Source organism: Pholcus phalangioides, unplaced genomic scaffold (assembly GCF_987345545.1).
Source record: "Pholcus phalangioides strain wild (caught in Gottingen) unplaced genomic scaffold, Ppha-v1.0 ptg000018l_1, whole genome shotgun sequence".
Classification (NCBI taxonomy): domain Eukaryota; kingdom Metazoa; phylum Arthropoda; class Arachnida; order Araneae; family Pholcidae; genus Pholcus; species Pholcus phalangioides.
In genome coordinates this window covers 19,754,383-19,770,712 of record NW_028301611.1, presented here as the reverse complement: position 1 = coordinate 19,770,712, position 16,330 = coordinate 19,754,383, and positions in this window count along the sequence as shown.

Below are 16,330 nucleotides of genomic sequence, written 5' to 3'. Positions count from 1 at the left end.
TATTTTAATAACAACTAGCTATAATACCCGGCGCTGCCCGGGTTTTTTTCAATGAAGCTTTTTTGGATCACCTGATATCTCCCTCTTTCTTTGAGGGACATGCAAACCGTGTCCAAGTTCATCAATATGGCGACTTCCTACGCGACCCATGAAAGAAACAAATCTAGATTTAAAGAAATGTAAAAATAAATATATATATATTTCTTTTTTTAAAGGGTGCCAGGTATTTCGATTCCCCCCTTTGAACTTCAAGTTATCCATCTCTGCCTGTTTCTGCTTCAAAAAATGCTTAATTAAAGCTGTGGAATTTTTTCGATGAACTTTTTACGGACCCATAATTCATTTTAAAGCAAACTAAACTATATATGAATTTATGCAGTTGAATATCAAAAGATAATACGGAGACATTAATTTTCATGCTTGAGAAGATATATACAAAAAGTTGAAATCAATGTTATTGCATGGAAATGCTACTCGAAAGTAGGTCCGGCTAATTGCTTCATATTTAATTTTCTGGGCTTCGTATGTCTCTAAACGAACTCAATATTTCAAAAATCGAGTTTTTAATACAATTTTTAAAATTATTGATGTGACAGAAAAAATCCCACCAAATTTCCGCATTTCTACATTAAAATCGGTAATTTTAACACTGATTTCTATGGGGGGGGATCATCCTTTGCCTTACTCTCAAAGTGATGCTGATGATGGTGTCTATTCAAAAAGCTCTCATTTCTGGGAGGATTGAATAAAGTGGCAAACCATTATAAAGTCATAAACTATTATACATATACGTACAGCGTTGAAGAAATGACAAACCATTGTAAAGGCATATACACGTCTTAAACGCATTGCTAGGGAACCACGGTAACCAAAATAAACGTTCGGAAAGTGATTGTTGAGGCCCAAAAACCATTGTTGCCCTACGGTTTTTTGCCCATTTGGGGCATTTGCCCTGCTCTGACAAAATTTTAAAGTAGCCTATCGTTCAAGTTGGGTCCCATTTGGTATATATGCAAAATTTGGCGACGATCGATCTAAAATTGTAGATTTGTATAGAGAACACACACACACACATAGAAAATCAATTTTATATATATGGATTGGTGATTTGTGGCTACTTCTGACAACGTTTTTGATGACAAGTGGCGATGTCCCGTATGTTACCCTCTTACCAAGCACCTATACCAAGGGTGGGTCAACCTTCTAGAGAGTGTGGGCCACTTCTACGGTTTGAAAACGACGCGCGGGGCACTAAGATGATAAGATGGTGTTAAGGTGCAAAAGCACCGCAGGTCATTTGAGTGATTTGGGAATGCGCCGCGGGCTGTTCAAGTGTGATCTACTTCACCAGACACCAACTCTTGGAATGTCGCTGTATTGCAATTCACTGCCATTAATGAGTTGGGTTGGAAATGAAGGCGCCATCTATCCGTGGTCGGCTAAAGCTTGTGTGTGTGTGTGTTCAAGAAAATATCTTAACTATATTCTTCCCTGGGTTTGAACCTGGGACCGTGAAAGTAACCTTCACAGTGTAGTAGACGAACATCTTACCAAAACGCCACTCGGGCGCTTAAAGGATCTGGAACTGTTCCACGGATGCACTCAAGTTATCTGTAGATGTGCCGCAGGCCACTCAAGTTACCTAGGAATGTGCCGCGGGCTACCTAAGTGAAGTGAAGCTGCACCACGGGTCACTACAGCAGTGTGGAAATATGTCGCGGGTCATTTGAGTGATCTGGAAATGTGCCGTGGGCCACTTAAGTGCTCTGGAGCTGTGACGCGGGTAACTCAAGTTATCTGAAAAATATGCCTCGGACCACTTGAGTGATCCACGCCCAGGGCAGATTGAGTGTTCTTTTGGAACTGTGCCGCTGATTCCTTAAGTAATCTGGAGATGCGTTGTGAGCCGCTCAAGTACTTTACAGCTTGACCACTGCTCCCGCAGAGGATCAAGTGATCCGGAACTGTGCCGCTGGAAATGTGCCACATTACACTTAAGTGATCTGAAAAAGGTACCGCGGGCCACTTGAGTGATCTGGAACTGTGCCGTTGATCACTCAAATGATCCGGAAATGTGCTGCTTAGTTCATTTTTTTTGCAAAATTAGGTTTGATATCACGGATCTCATTAACTGACTCCGTGGGTCACATTTGACCCGTGGACCATGGGTTGAGCATACCATCGTCGCGAACCATGCAAACACTGCATTAGACAATGATTCACCAGAGCCATAACTGTAATTTTTTGTGACGGGTGGGGGGGGGGGGGGCAAACATGATTTCACCCTCCCCTCCGGTACAAAATCCGGTATAAATTCATGTTATTTTTTCGCATTCTCCACAAAATTTGCTGCCCCCCACCCCTAAAGTTTGCCACCCGGGACAACTGGGTTCATGCGTGCATAAATGAGAAATAGGCTGACCATATTTCACTAAAAAAAAACCCGGAAATTATGATCCAAGAACAGTACATGAAATCGCATCCTCGCCAAAAACAATGAGATAAGTAAAGTTGACAACTATTGCTAAAATAATCACCAATGGCGGGGGAGGGGAAAAAACACGTTCAACAACATACAAACATGTTAAATGGGTGGACACATTTCTAATAATTATCATGTCATCAGTTGATCATTCTTGTCCCGGTCGTTTCTACAACTCATTGCCGAATACGAACGGCAGCGTCTACATATCTCAGTCGAGAAGTTGGTTGCGCAACCCCTCGGTGGGGGGACACCCTCCGGTAGGAACGTTTTTGTGTGTGGACATGTTGTCGCACCTGTGCGTCGGGAAAGATTCTGACCAGGACGAATCGGGTATCGAACTCCTCTAAAAAGACGCCATACTTTGGCACGTTAGGCGAGTATCTCATCGACTTAGGCTACCGCTCCCCTTTATGTGTGTGAGTTGGGAAAAAATAATTCGAATCCTTGATATTTTTCAGTAAAGAATAAAAATTCAAGTGGACGTCGTTGAAAATACGGGACATTTTTACGGGGGGAAAAAATCTTGACGGGGGCAAACAAATTATTATAGGCGATTCCCGTTTTAACAAATACCGTTGTAGCGAAAAAAAATCTCGTTTTAACGAAAGCTTTTCTAATCCCCCAGATGAGTTTACATAGAAACAATATGCAAATCTGAAGTTCCTTTACAACAAAATTTCGTTATTACGAAGTGATTTCTCCGATCTCTCGGGGTTCGTTATAACGGGATTGGACTGTACTTCACCACACCAACTCCGGCAATATCGCTTTACACCAAAGCTGCATTAAGAGTTACCTTTCAAAAGGCTTTGCTTTACACAACTTACTGCCGTTAACTAGTTGGATTGGAAGTTGATGGCACCATCTATCGGTGGCCACCTCAAGCTCGTTAAGGAAAATATCAATATTCTTCCCTCGGTTCGAACCTGGGACCTGATAAATTGATATCTCATGAGTAGGACTAGGATTTTTTATGACCTAAACCCCGACAGAACATGCTCCATAAAAAATGTGTATTTACGCCCTAAAAAAAACTAAAAATATGCTTTTAATAAATAGGCTGACCATATTTCCTCGAGAAAAGTACAATAAATTATAGGAAATCGCAAATCATTGCCAAAAACGATGTCAAGAGTAATTAGCATTGCCAATTACTACTAAAATCGCTAATTGCGACAAATAAAGCTAGGGAAGAGAGAGCTTGTGGGGAAAACATTTCTCTTCACTGTTATGCTGAAATATGCAAAATATGAAAAAATGGCAAATTCTGGTAATAACGAAAAAATGCCTTAAAAAATTACTACTAACCACACATGCACCTCGTTCATATTCCTCTGCGGAACTTCTAACGAATTGGTACATGTTGGAATGCGCATATATGTGTAGCAAACCTGACGTGAAGTTTGTTTCTGTGCAATGCTTGTTAAGTGTAGTGCTGCCATCAATTTTTCTAACTATTTATGAGTGAAGTACAATGATTGAATAATCTTATCATTGTAGGCCTGTTGCTCTGTGGCGAGACTTTTCACTGAGGAGATCGGCTCACATTCACGCCTCGAAGTTGGGAATCGCAGAAAACCAACACTGTGGTCTTAAAATCATTCAGGGCGCGAATGCGAGCCGATCTCCCCTTTTAAAGTCTCGGCATAGAGAGCAACAGACCTACGAAAAGTACAAATATAATTTAATCATGCACATCACACACTTCACTTCTAAAATATAGATGGCAGTGCTTGAAAAATCAAACAACATACGCACTCCGACTGTTAGCTACACACAGTTACACTTCCGGCACAACTCACTAGGTAGTAATAGGTGGTAGAACTGAGTTGTGCTCGGTTTGAAAGAAAGGTCTTAAAAACATGAAAATATGCTCTATCGCGTAAAAATAGCAATACATAAGAAATAAGCAAAGTTACAGAAATCCCAGTCCTACTCATGAGTTATCAAATGGTTTCATTCTAAATTTTAACAAAAAAGGTAGGGGTCATATGGTGTGACTCTAAGGGACCTAGAAAGATCGGCAGACTCATCGTCATCCATCTTTGAATAAAAATACTGGTTTCACAGCTCCAAGTGGTCTAATCGTTTAAAACGAATCGGGATAGGGAACAGTTATTCACTATAGCCATTATACTGAAGTCACACTTTTGCTCAAAGATGGCGGATGACTCAGCCTAGGTCACCCTAATCGGGAAAATATATATTTATATTATATATACACACAAAAGAATTATTTAAAAAAATATTTATTTCCTTTTAGTTTTTCACACAAACCACTGACACAATCACAAAAAAAAAACAACTAAAATTCAAAATGCCAAAAACCAATTGCTATAAGAGAAACCTTTGAAAACTAAATTCGTTCAAACACTATTCAACGATTTCCTGTGGTAAAAATGTATTAATTTATTTGACAAAAATTCTCCGTTGGATTAAAAATTAAAATTGCAGAAATGTCAGCACGATATAATGCATGACACAAAAAATCTGCTACATGTCTTGATTGAAATACCATTATTTAATCCTGGGGTTTTCCACAGGCCCCTTTATAGCAATTACCTCCTCATCCAATATCTCGAATCTTACTGGTCAAGAACCCCTGGTGTATATATACTGAACAATTCCTTTTTTGTAACCAATAAAATATATAGTCAGACATTTTGGTACGGCATCTATCATTTGTGCCAGATTTCGAAGGTCATCAACAGCACATAATTAGTAAATTTTGTCTACTCTGATTATAATATATGTATGAAATCAGCTTTAAGCCAGGATTACACTATAAAAGTTTCATAAAAGTTCTTTTACAAAACTTGAAAAATTCAACTAACTGTATCGATTGCATTTGTGCAAATCTAACCCATATATGCTTAATAGTTGGATTTTTCAAGTTCTATAAAAATTTTATAAAAGGTCTTTAACAAAACTTTAAAAACCAACAGGCCTACTGCTTACATTCGATCGAATGAAACCAATGCACTTATTGGTTGCATTTGTCAAGTTTCGTAAAACTTTTTAGTGTAATTCCGGCTTTATCGAGGCCGTCAGCAATGATGCTACTCTAACAGTGATTCCGAATGATTTTTCATCTGCTGAACACAAATATAACTATGAAAAAATTTTATTTGTTCTCGTTTTGGGGATCTAAACAGGGATTGCAAATACAATATAAAAGTTTTAAAAGTTCTTTTATAAAACTTTCAATGCTACCACTGTTTTATATGGAAATAATTGAGGGGTGACCACATGACACACATTTGACAGGACATTTCCCCCATATGTTGTAAAAATGACTTTTTTTGAGAATAATATTTTATTCACTAGGAGAGTTTTCTTGAACCATAAAACTTACGTTAGCTTTACAAGACACCCAAGTACATTAAAGAAACATTGAAAATTTGTTCACTTTCTGTGGAACTACATGGGTTCCGTGGAACAGCCTCATAACCATCAGGGGGGTCTACAACAGCTCTTATGTCAGAAGCCTCTGCTCTATATTATTAACATAACGCTTTACTACACATGCAATAAATGAATTGTTACAAACAAAAGCATCACCAATTTAACTTCACGTTAAGATTCGTGTTCAGCACATAAAATTACATAAGAAATCATTGTTTTTGGTTTAGATACAGACTTAGTCAATTTTTTTTTCCATCTAATATAGCGTTTCTCAACCCCAAAGACCATAAAATGTCTGAAGCAGTTCAACAGATGGCCAACTTAAAAAATGTGGGGTCGTAATCTTTTATTCAAACCTATGTGGACATTATTAATATAGATGACATGCAATTGAATAATCTCAATATAATTTAACTGCAATTAAATTCTCGGGTCTGCCTGTGGACCACACCAAGGGCATAGCGGGGGGGGGGGGGAACTTGGGGGTCTGCCCCCCCCCCCCGAAATGTGAGAAAATGACTGAAAAAAGGGGAAAAGATGGCCAAATCCATTGTTCTGTCAGTTTGGTCCCCCCCCCCAAACGAAATTTCTGGCTACGCCCCTGGACCACACGTTCAGAAAATGGTGGTCTCTCTAGTGGCGTTTCTCACAACTTTTTTTTTCTCACTAAAAGCCCATATTTTGGACCATACTTTCTCCTTGTGGCCCCCCACCCTCATCCAGGAACGAGAACCTTTCTACTTATTTTGAATGTATTTATAGTGAAAATTTTTTTTTTATAAATACAGTCAAACCCTGGGGTAAAGTTTAATGAGCTTCCCCCTCTTGGTGAGAGTTAAAACTGGGCCATCTGAAAATCATGGGACCCTGAACAAAGTGATGTTGTGGGGGGCCTCCGTACTCAGTCTCTTCCTTCACGTTTGCATTTTTTTCACCTCTTATGGCCACTCTCCATATGATTTTTTCTGTGCGACATGCCATCCCCTCAGAATATTCCAAGACCACAAGGTGGGGGGGGGGGCGGCATATGACTCCAGGTTGAGAAACACTGGTCTAGTGCAATTAATGAAAGAACATATCACAATCTATAATATATTTAACCCAAAAACAAAAAGTTACACCAGAAAGGACCTAAATTTACCTATTCAATTCTGCTAAAAGTATAATAGATAAAACAGATGTTATGCAACTTCTACAAAACAGCATATAACATCGACAAAAAGTTCTTCCCAGAATACAACCTATTCATTATTCTATAATAAATATTAATTTCACAAATTAATGGATTAACACATATGCATGAATCAAGGAACAATTATTTTTTCACGATAGACTAGCATGCTCAGCAATCATTTGACAGACACTAAAGTGGAACCGGAAATGTCGCAGTAATTAATAGAGGTTACACAAACAAGGTTGAATTATTTCACTTTCCTATGGATTAACACAGGCTGATATTTCCAACTTCTCAGTGTTGATGTTTCCTTTATATCTGACCTCAACTGCAAACACCACAACATGCAAAATCCTAAATGAAAAAATTTTACCATATACAGTGAGCATTATAACAGTGTGTGTCGAAACGAGCATTGTACAATGTTATCTGGGTATTGAAAACTGACAGTTGAGTTTATGTAGAAAAAATGGCTAATTTCTTTTGAACATTGTGCGAGTGATGTTGATCGAAATGGCTATACCGTTCATGTCAGTTTCCAATCCACCGTACACGAAAATTAAATTGAGAGGGGAAAAAGTAATTTGTATAATATTCTAAACAGGCCCGCAACTAGATACTTAGTTAACCGGGCTGGCATATATTTTGTTACTCCAACACAGAGTGATTCAGAAAGACATAAGCAAACTGAAAGGGCAATCCAGGCATATGATAATATAAAATCACATGGGAACATAGGCACACAAATGCCATCTAGAGCTGCTACAAGGAGTTATTGTCACACAATTTAAAAGCAATCCAGAACTCGTGCAAACGCTTGCACTTTGGCAGCAAGCATGCAGTTGTAATTCTGACAGCATAAATACGTTAGGGGCCACACATACATTCAGAACACATATTCTGGCATGTACAGATTTGTTAGACATTCTGCAGAGAAATGTGTATGAGGTGCAAGTATGCAGTCCATGCGGAATTTCTAACGAATCAATTCATGACAGAATGTGTTCTGAGTGTATGTGTGGCCTTTAACGTATTCATGTTGTCAGAATTGTGACTTCATACTTGCGTGAGTTTGAGGGATTGCTTTAAAAGTGTGAGATGCAACAACTCCTTGTAGTGGCTTAGGATAGCGTTTGCACACCTATGTTCCTATGTGATTTTGGGTTGTTATCTGAATTGCCCTTTCAGTTTGGTGATATTTTTCATTCTGTATAATGTTTAAGGAGTTTAATCCAGCATTTGACAAACAGTAATAATATAATTCGGGGCTGGACAAATCCCAGGTGCCACAGGTCACATGGCAACTAAAAAATTGGTATTGTATTGCCACCTATAACTTTTAGTTACTAAATTGCAGGCTGGGAGCAGCACACATTGTTTGGAATTCATAGCAGCATGTTTGCCAACATGAAAGGTCACTATGCCCCAAAAGAGTCAAAAGCATTATTTTGGCCTTTTTACTTCAGGTAAACAAATTTTTGATGCCTTAAATACTGTTCAGATTTTGTTGTGATTCGTCCAACCCTGATGTAATTGGAATTTGAGGCCAACACAAAATTTTTGGTATTTACATCGCCATGTCTGGCAATATAAAAGGCTGGCGATTCGGCTGAAGTTTAAGCTTTTCATCGATTTGTCGAGCCCTAGTTTAAATGACAAATTCCTGTCTGGCTCTACACCTGAATAAACTGAATGCAGGAACTCTGCAGCCAGACTTATACTGCTGCAGAGATTTCTTCCAGCCCAGCTTCGTGACACAGTCTGGTCCTACAAGTGAGGTTACCAGACCTGCTTGCTCACAGCTAAGAGTGTGGCCCTGCCTAATCTATCAATAACATGTGGTACAATTTTCTTCAATTAAAAACTTTCAACCCCCCACAATATTGATGGCACTTGAATAAACGTAAAATTACATGAACAAAGAGTAATTATTCGACAAAGGCAAAATAAATACTTCCAATACATTTATCGTAATATTATAAATGTGACACCAATTCCGATACTCGGGGGCCACAATTTTATTAGTCTGGTTCATGTGTTATGCAGGGCTTGACAAATTCGAGATTGCCACAAAAACGTAAAAATTGGCATTTGCGTCTGAAATTTTTGGAAAATTAATGTCAACTAACATGAAAAGGTGTCGCCAACTCTTGGAAAAGTAAAAAAAAAACCCATAAGTTTTAATAGTTTTCCTCACCAAAAAATTGTGCTCTTGGCTCCCAAGAAATTTGGGATGATGCTTAAATTATCTTTTGGTTTGTCAAGCCCTGGTGTTATGATAATTGAAGACCTTTTGCATGCAGTGATTATGAAGTCCAGAGTTTTTTCATGAAACAACTTATGCCTGCAACAAAAACATGAAAGCTCAAGAATGCAGGGCCCCAACTAGATGCTTGGTCAACTGGGACAAGCACACATTGTGGTGCCCCCACCTTGTAATGTTGAAGATGGGGGGTCAAAGGGGCAAATTTGAAAATTTCTTCACATCACTCTTCCCGAACGACACATCTAAAAGCATATAATAAACATACACAAATGATGTATATACAAACAGCGTGAACACAAATTGTTGGGTTTACTTTACCCCAGCAAAAAAAATCTCATAAAATGTGACAATCGACATGTTAAGATCTATTAACCTCGAATTGACTAAATCAAATTTTTCATTCCTCCAGAACATGTTCATAAATACAAATACAAAAAAAAGCTCTCGGATGCTTTACATATAATTTGACATGAGAATATGACTCGATGAGCAATGATCAATGTGATGCTCGAGAGTAGCATAGTGACTGTAGCTTCTAGATGGACATTTTGTAATATGTATATACATCAATAATTAGCATTTTACATGGATTATTATCACGGACGCAATATATATCCATCTCAGAGATTCTTCTCTTTAAGATCTGACACTGCAAATGTGTGTGAAACTGGAAGACAGATATTGTTTTTTTTACGAGGGGTGTTCGATAAAGAATGAGACCGAAATAGTCTTGCACAACAATCTGAATTTTTCATTTCAATAGCCCTATCTTCCTAAGCAGACAACTCCCATTTTGCCCTCAACTGAAATGGATGTTATTCCCAACGAGCAATAAAATTGTTTTTCACTCGAGGGAAACCTCCATGGAAACACTTTTCAATGGTTTAAAATTTTTTCAGAAGGATGGGCAATCAATCGAAAAAGTGGAACAGTTCCTGCACTATTTCAACTGTGGCAATATCAAAACTGTGATCAAGATGTTCATGATGGCCGCCTTTTTCCACCAAGACCGCTGAACACTTCAGTCATCTGGCGCTTTGAAAATTTCAATAGATCTTTTTCCACAAGTATCATTTTTATAAATGCTGTATACAGTAGCCGCCGCTTATAAGAATCATTTGTTTCAGCCAGTTTGATTCCTATAAGCAGTGGATACTTATATCCCGAGTTTTTTCTTCTGTTGCTCCTACATAGAAAATTCTTATTAAATATAAAATTTTAAATCAGTTTGAATATCCATAGCATTTTGTTATAATTAGACAACATTCATTGTCAATGCACACTGATAACAATATTACACAGTAACTGTACCACACTACTGTACTATTGCCAGAACATATAACTCAATGTGTCCCAAAATAAGCAATATTGGTACAGAAGGGATGATAGGAGCTACACAAACAGGTGTCTTTTTTTTCTTTTCTTGCTGATAAGTTCTGTCATCAGGGTCACAACTACTTGTCAGCTGATCCAAGCACACATTTGCCACCATATAATGTACAAGGAGCTGTTGAAGAGTGAATTTGGTGCCTCCTTCTAGTCTAGTGCTCGGAGCACCAGACTAGGCTGTCTTCTTCCCCTAGTGGCAGCCCTGTCTGTCATTTACGGAAACTCACTTTACTACACAGTTGTAATCCTCACTGTTTGAAGAGGGGTGGGGGAAACCGTGCTATCTAAAAGCATAGGTCCACCTGGTCAAGGCCAAAGGACCTCAAGAGAAAGTGGCCTTACAAAAATGAAATCCGATTGAAATTTTTGAAAGCAAGCATGTAAATTTGTAGGCATTTTTAACGAGTTGGGGCCTCAGAAAACTTGCTTGGCCCGGGAGATCCATGTGTAACATATCCATAGAGAACCAAGGCATAAAAAGTCTTAATTTAGTTACTTTATTCTTTTATATAAAAATATTTACTGCTTTTGTGCCCCTCTGGATCGGTCCTACTGATCATGGCTTATCACCGTTGCCAGTTTCAGATCAGGATATTTTTTTGATAATTCAAAATTTTATGTAAATTAGATTGATGACCTTGAAGGCAATTAGCTTGTTCATCAGGGTTTAAGCTACAGTCACATTTTTCACAAAATGCGAAAGAAAATCTTAGAATGCGATAGTAGCCACTTTCGCAAAAATGCGTACAGAAGGTTCGAAACGAGTAGACATCCAACCATCAATCATCAGCATTGCAGCATTTTGCTAAAGCTTTTCCCCCAATTTTTGCTTTTTTTGCTAAAGGAATTTTTTATCTAGCTTAAACCCTGTTGTTCATACACATGCTGCTGGGAAAAAATTTCCCCCTTGAACTGCAATTTATTTTCAGGCAGCACTGCTCAGACAAACAATTTCATGGCGAGATGGACTCGTCATTTCAGTTCCAGGCATTAAATACTGGTTGTACGTTATGATCACATTGCACAACTAGTACAACTACTTCAACAAATTCTACATTCTTGACTGAGGTCGTTAGACTAATATCTAAAAATATGTTGTGAGCTAAATAACCCTCTTGTTCCCGGCTGAAGTATTTTAAATGTTCTATTTCTAAAAAAAAATGTAAGTCTTGCAGCTCGACTTCAATGAATGGCTGCTGAAACCCGAGAGGTTTCACTGTCCCGGCCAACTGACTGCTAATAGCAATGTCCAGTTCATCTCTGCCTTCCGATGTCTGGGTGGCTTGAACATCGCACTATTCTTCTATCATTAGGAAGTCTTCTGTTAGATGCTGACTGCCATTGATATGACCTGAACTCCAAGTCTGTTCTTTACTTCGTTCCTTCCCCCATGGTTTGACTTATGCCATTATTGTAACCAGAACACAGGGCTTTTAGGTTCTCAACAAGAGATGTGATGCTCAGCTTAGTATGGATTTCCGCAGGTGAAATCCATTCATTGACTCAAATCTTTGAATAGATATCTTAATTGAAAAAATTGTCAACTAAAAAGGTTTAAATTGTAGATTTAACACCTTACAAATACTTATTGTAAAAAAGTAATTGAAGAGAAAAAAACTAATTTGTCTTTTCTTATCGTCTGCTTTCAACTCGGGTAATTTGAACTGGGCATGCAACTGTTAATATGGAGGTTACACATGATGCTCTTATAAAAGCCCTGGGGCGGGAAAAGTAAATATAGGATGATTACTGCAAAGGTAAAAGTAATAAAAAAAATCTTATGAATAACAATATTTTAGAAGTTCCCTCTACTGAGTCGGTGGCAGTTTTGGAGAAAATTTTTTTTTTTACCCGATGATTCACCACAGTTAAAATAACATTTGGTTTTTGTTTTGCCAATTTGATTCTCATAACAGTTCATTCTTATAAGCTGTGACTGCTGTATCTTGCATCTTATTGAGAAAATGGCCAGAACCTTATCCATTTTCTTCACAACAATGCTCAGTGTCATGTAGCAGGAATGGTCTTTTCTGACCATGAATTAATATTGAATGTGCACTTCATCCACTATACAGACCTAATCTAGCAGCGTGACTTTTTTTCTTGTCTAACACAGGGGTTGTCTAATCCATGGTAGAACACTCGCATAAATTCAGAAATTACCACATTGTCCTCAGACTTCTATATGTGATGATTAAATTGGAAACTTCTGGCATCAAACCCAATTTTTTAGTCACCATGGCAACTGGGATTCATCAAGCCCTGTTCCAACATTAAAATCAGGATTTTTACGAAGACATTCTTTTTGCGATTGTACAATTATTGAAACAAGCAGAAGCAAATCGTGAAAATTAGCCCTCAGCACTGCATACGCTTCAAGACTGGAAGAAAAGCTTACAGAGGTGCTTTACAATAAATGAACATTTTGTTAAAAGGGCCATTGTAGCAAAGATCTAAAATAAAAGCATTTAATGGGAAAAAATTTAGTCTCATTCTTTATTGAACAGCCTGCATGAATTATCTAAGCTGGTACCAAACTACTACAGGAGAAAAAAGGAAAACATTACATGCGTAACATGAATTTGTAAATGATTTTTGTGTTTCAGAGCAAAACAAATATTGTAAAAGTGCAAATGAATGGTGAACCCACTCCAAAAAAAATTGTTGTAGACTTATTCACTATATACAAGGTAAATCAGAAAATGATAATTTTCATGTCATGCTTTCAAATGACAAAGAAATTATGATTGAACCCATAAATGCCATGATTGTGCTTTCTGTAGGCCCAACATATACCTACTAAATGGTAGCTGCTGTCTGAAATGTGTTTATTGCTCATCGACCTCGTTTAGCAACATTAACCAGGACCCTTCAATATTGGGGAATCTTCCCCCCCCCTGACGAGGGTCAACTGTTTGTCTAGTTAGTGAATATACGTTTAAATTTTAGGGACACCAAAATCATGGGACCTTGGGCAAATGCCCCACTTGCTCATGTGGAAATACAGCTCTGATAGTACAAACTAAACAATGACTTTCATTTGAATCATTACAGTACCCGATATTTCTTCTGATCATCACTTCAAATGAAGTGCTAAACACACATTGAGTTATAAACCTTGCTGAATAACACCAGAAGAGGGGAGGCGATGTGATCATTGGTGGAAATAACATTATCTGAAAATTATCTTTATTTTCTGATTTACCCATGTACGATTATGAAAATCATTATTAGACCTACACTGGTAAATCATCAGTGTCTGAATGCTTGATAGCACCCTATTTATATGAATCGAATGTACATTATTTTTTGAAACCAAAAGCAAACATATATAGGTGCACGTTCAAATCGGTAGAAATATTCAGAAACAGAACACACATTTAGACAAATGTTAGAATCAAGTCAATACAGCATGTTCTTTAAACCCTTAAATGGTAATGTATCATTGCGACTGGTTTTCTGGTTATTTTTCCTTAAGATGTAGGTCCCTCCTGTCCTACCAATTTTCCAGTAGCTTAACATCTTGCAAAGATTTGTTTTTGTGCTGCTGAACCTTCGATGGTTAAAAGACTGAAAAAAGTTCAGAACCCAAATACACACCTACACAATACTTATATACTGCCAGTCCGCAAATTGTTTCTCCCATTTGCTATATATATATATAATTATTTACGGTTTCACAAATTATTTCTCCCATTTCTGCTGGTCAGCAAAATTTTTCAACTGCTTTTCACAGCAGTAAAAAGATAGAAAAACATTGGTCTAAAAACATCCTTAAGTAGCTAAGGTGCCTGTAAATGAAAGTGAACTCATCTTTGGGAAAAGAACAGGTTTGCAACTCCAAGTGATTTCTCTGCAATCATTGAAAAAAAGATAGGGAACAGAGGTTGACTATACAGATATAATACTGATGTCACACTTTTGTTCAAAGACAGCAAATGAATATTCCTGTTTATTTCAGGATATACAGTATGCTATTTCAGGACATGTGTATCAGTAGCACAATCTTTACTGGTAAAAGTTTTTATGGGTTTTTTTTAGATAAAATTGTAGAAAAATGAATAAAATTTTGGTTTCAAGATAGGTCATGTGGGTAATGGTGGAAGGGGAATTTCCTGATTGTAAAGGATCTCGCATGGAATCGCTCAAGAAAGTGTCCTTGATCTTGCACCTTTTTTCACTTTTTTGTATTGACGTGGAAACTGGAGTAGGAACAAATAGCTTTCAACCACGAGTGAGCAACATTTTCAGTCAACAAATCAGGTAATATAAGAGATACAGCTTATGGGGGCCACAAATTGTGATTTACTTATGTTGTGCCTACTGGTACTTTCTTAAGAATAAATTTTGATGACAAAAATTTAACCCCCTGGCAGGCTGGAGGCTGAGTGTGGGCATATCCCTCCCCCCCCCCCCAGAGGAGATCAACTTGGACATCACAGCGTGGGCAGATCAGCATGACCTTTTAACATGGCCAGAATATTAAAGATTTTTCATAGGATGGATAAGACTGGGGGTTGTCTTGAGAACACCATGCCCTTTCTTCCTCCGCCAGAAATGTTCAGGGGTCTCCTAGCTGGAAGGAAAAACAAAACTGCTCTTTTTAAGTTCTACACTTGCTCTTTGAAATCATGGCACCAACTTCAAACCAGACCATTACCACTTAAAGGTTAAAAAAAAATCGAGCACCAAACAAAATTGATTTAAATGAACACATTTTTCTTTTAAACAGAACAAAATAGATCAGCAAATTAGTTTGAGCTGATCAACTGCGGTTGCCCCCCCCCCCCCCCCCATAAAAAAACAATAGTAGAATGCAAAATATAAGTTTGCTTAAAAGCTGTATTAGAAAAAAAAATGTTCAAAAACACTTCTAAAATATAAATTTACGAAAAAATACAAACTATATATACATATACATTAAAATATATATTACGGTAAATGTGACAAATCAGTTATGCATAATTGCCAATCGTCTTGGTAAGTTAGATAAATTTATCATTTTTACCAGTGATTACGCATAACACCCAAGCATCTCATTAGTAAATTTGTGATAAATACTAAAAAAATACCTACGAATTGGATAAAGTGATACGTAGCATAAGGGTTATGATTGTGAAATTTGTTAAATTTTAGTTTGTTATATCAAGGATGTTTGGGAAAAATAAGTTAAATCAGAGTTCATTAGAACCGCTTCACAATTACGGTAACCAAAATAATAAATCTCAAACGATTGGACCTATCTATCCAGGGTTGTTTGGTTTAAACCAAGTGGTTTTTTTAAAAAAAACAGTGTGGTTTTTCTCAAAAAATCAAATAAAAGTTGCCTAAATATAATTTTTTTCCTTGAAAAATATCATATTGGTTCATTATTAGCCAAAATGTTTCATTTTTACCACATTTTATATCCTTGGGGTACATTCTGATGGTATATCTTTAAATGATATAAGATTTTATAAGTGGTTTTTTTCGAAAAGTCTCATAAAAGTGGCCAGAATATATATATTTTTCATATGAAGTATCTTAGTTATTTAAAGTTATATACAAAAGCCAAAATTTCTCATTCTTACATTTTCTAACCTTTGGCTACATTCTGATGCTCTATCTTTAG